This window comes from Micropterus salmoides, unplaced genomic scaffold (assembly GCF_014851395.1).
Source record: "Micropterus salmoides isolate LMB-PRFRI ecotype aquatic unplaced genomic scaffold, ASM1485139v1 Ms_hic_scaffold_3739, whole genome shotgun sequence".
Lineage (NCBI taxonomy): Eukaryota > Metazoa > Chordata > Actinopteri > Centrarchiformes > Centrarchidae > Micropterus > Micropterus salmoides.
In genome coordinates, this window is record NW_024043083.1 from 5,147 (window position 1) to 8,927 (window position 3,781).

At 37.3% G+C, this 3,781-nt stretch overlaps 1 pseudogene; it reads right to left on the bottom strand.

Moving 5' to 3' along the window:
• Positions 1 to 1,966: 1,966 nt before the first annotated feature.
• Positions 1,967 to 3,346, bottom strand: LOC119884868 (annotated as a pseudogene).
• Between the last annotated feature and the right edge of the window lie 435 nt (positions 3,347 to 3,781).

Genomic DNA, 3,781 nt, shown 5'->3' on the forward strand with positions numbered 1-3,781 from the left:
TATTGATCTTTACAGTGTGTTTTGTTTTTGAGACACCCTAAATAGAGAGGTTTTGTTTTCATTTTGGGTTTCTGAGTTGGCTAGTAATCCCTGTTTTGGAGGGCTATTTCGTTATCTTGTGTTTGTTTTCGCAGCACCCACTTGCCAACTTTAGTTGTTTTAAACCTTGTAAACTCTCTTGTGTAAATAAATAATTTTTTCACCATACCAAGTACATCTGGTTTATGCATACGTCCCTTTTCCCCTAGTGAGCTGGGACGTAACATTAGTAATTTGCTGAAATGCAGAACCTGTCGATGTGTGCAATCAATTTGATTAAAGAAGGTTTAATGTTTATTCTCTGATGTGGTAAGTGGATGTGAAATATGCAGCCTGCACGCAGCGACCATGGACAGGTAGAGAAGTATGTGGGAAATGCATACAATGCAAACATGTACTCAGTTGTAGGAGTTATTGTAAATATTTATAGTTTACAAAACAAACACGGCTAAATGTTTTCAGTTTCCTTTGCCAGTTGAAGAAGCACATGCTGTTATAAATAGCAGCTTAGCAGAGCTCCTGCACTTTCCAAATATAGATGACTTGTTGTTTTGTGAGAAGTGGATGCAAAGAAATGGAAGCAATCGAAGTCAGAGGCTGGTGTCAAGATGCTCCTGTTGGTCCGGAATGCATCATATAAAACTACTTGCGTTAGATGTCTGCATGTGATCTTTGCTGAGAGAGCCTCATTCAGTGTGTTTTTGCACAACATCTAGACATTTGAAATGTTTCCTTATAAGTTTCTTCATGTATATGGTTGCACTAGAATTAATCACTTTAATCGTTGCCAATTAAGGACGTCCTAAACGGCATCTTCAACCACTTACAATGGGATGCTGTAGTTGGCAATGTGGATTTAGATTAAACAAACTCATTCTTGATAGACTTAAAGTACCATAATGATGGTTTTTGCATGTTTGAATGTCTAATTTTCTAAGAGCAGAAATTAGACATTTGTAATCCATCACAATGAATGTATTAAAACTTTTATTTCCAGAATGACTTGTCTTCCTACACTTTTAGATAAACTGTATTTGCTTAAGTTGCATATTAGCTTTCGCATGCTCATTAAAATAGTCTTCTTTGACATTCACGTCTTTGATCGATGGTGTACTTTTTAATATTTGCTCTGCCATTATTTCCAGTTGTTCCTATGTGTTGTCAGTGGCTAGCCAATTAAGTTAATACAACATGTAAATAAGGCAACGTTGGAGTTAGTGGCAGGCAACACACCAACACTTCTGTGAACAGCATTGTACCTTGAAATGCCCCAAATGCAAAACGGACAAAACCCTGGCTTCCCAGTATATTCCTGCCAGCTTCTTTATATCAAAGAATATATGTCCTTTTGATTGGTTCACTAATGGAGAAGTGTTCAATTTAGAAAATTCCATTACCTTTGACTGTAACAGAAGCCCTTTAACACCAACTGTTAATTTCAGGTTTTGAACTTTAGTATAAGAGAATAAAACATTATATAGAGAAATGAGAGCACACACTCAACCCTATCGCATTAAGCAGTTTAATGATAGTTTGATAGGAAGCAGGAATTTAGGCAATTTCCAACAACTTATAAAAATGTCTTGTGGAATGGAAGACATTGTAATTGTTGCCAGAGGACTGCGTAAAACATAAGCCCACAATGATCAAAAACACCCCTGAGCAAGTTACATATTGAATTATTGTTTAAAGATGGCAGAATGGTGCTTTCCACCAGTTAGAGAAGAACCACTCTCATGGGTACGCAGCCTTGCAGTTCAGATTGCTCTTACATCCTGCACTTTCCATTTCATAGACAGTTTTACAATCCTCCAGACCTTGAATTTTACCCTTACCTTTAAATGTCTTAGTTATCTTGAACATCTCATAGGGGGGAATGAGCACTTCTTTCTCTTCAACATAACGTGATAGTTTTTCAAAAAAGCACCTAACATGTCTTAATTTTAAAGCAGGTCTTGTCACCAAACAGTTTTAAGTCTGTTCTGTAAGAGCTGGAGGTAAAGGACCCAAACCGAATTATTTGGTTGACTTTGCCAGTGAACTTATCTGGTTCTTCTGTAAGTAGTGTGACAGTGGAAATTTCTGTTCAAGATCTTATGGCAGATGTCAGCAGGAAATGTAAAGAGTGGAATTGGAATGAGGAACCTGTACTTGCTCCTTTCTTTCCGGACTACAACATTAAACTCCTTATACACTTTGTCAGCTGTATAAACACAGATTGCTTGCATGTGATCTTTGGTTAGAGCTTTATCCTCTTTCTCTCTCTTTTTTAGTCTGTCTTCACTGCAAGTTTCTGCATCTTTCCAGGCTTGTCCAAATAGAGCCATGCTCTTTTCTTCCTCAAAGTATGTGTTGTTGACTTTTTGCGCCATTTCATTATTGCAGTCAAAGTACATGTCATCAACTGAATCTTCAGCCATGCTCAATTTGATGGTCTTGCTCCATGGCATGTCCTGGGCATCTCGTAGAATTAAGTTGTATCGGATCTAAAAGTGAATGAAAGAAAAGGTGAAGTGAAAGATCATTAAACAGACACTGTTAAATCTGTACTTTAATATGTGAGTGTAAAAACCTGGCCTTGTTGAGAGCAGGTATGTCATTGTAGCTGTCAAGTATCCAAGTAACAATGCAGCTTAATATTTAAAGTAACACTTGCACAGTGTCACTGTAAATAACAGTAGAACAATAGGTATCAAACTAATTCTATTTGCAAAATACGGTTAAGTACATATAACTGGTGCCTTGACCTATTGATCACATATAGAGAATCTATTACAACAGATTAACTGCTTTAATGTTATTTATGCTTATATGCTCGAACATTATTGCTAAACCTTTTCTGATGTGGTGTTTTATCTTGAAAATTATGTGTGAGCAGCTTGTTCAAAGGAATCATGTAAGCATCCTTTACTGTTACTATTTGTGACATTTTGGGAATGTCCACTGATTTTCACATGCTCCACTCACCGTCATGGAGTCTACAGGCAGCATCCAGCAAAGGAGCAGTGAAGCAAAGACCATCATGTTTCCCTTCATCACTGCAGGCAGAAAAACTGTTGCTAAAAACGCACATACACAAAACAAGTCAACAACAACAATGAACACTGTATTAGGAACACAGATGAATTAAAACATTGTCATGGTAAATGCCAAAATGTTTAGAATTTTTGAATCAAAAGTTAATTTGAAAGTTCAACTCACCAGTCCACTAAGTGAACCTCTCAGTTCAAAGATTTTAATCAGACGACCGGTCCTCAGCATGTGTTGACTCAAGGTCAAGCCTATATATACCTTGCCTTCGTGACCACAGAGGTCACAAGTCCTGATGCACAATTTGCACATTTACACATCAAAGGTATGTGGGGGGCTGCGTGGCTCTTTCAAAGCATGAGTGTGCTTGTAAATTAGTGTGTGTATGCGTGTAACATATGTGTTTGTGTGCTGTGTATTCATACACACTTATTCACAAGGTTGTGTGCATTCACCTGTGTTGGAGTTTATCTGATTAGTCACGGAACAGTTTAGTCAGAACCAAAAGAACAGCCTGAAAACCAAAACCAAGTAACACAATCACAAATGCACAATACACCAAATATCATTAATTGCCACTTGGCAGCGTCCGTCAGCTTTAATAAGGCATAACTGCTTTTCAATATGTTTTAACAGAATAATTCTGAACATCATTTTAGTATGTTTTACAAATCCTAAAGAGCATGAAGCAAGAGGAACTCTGACCTGAATA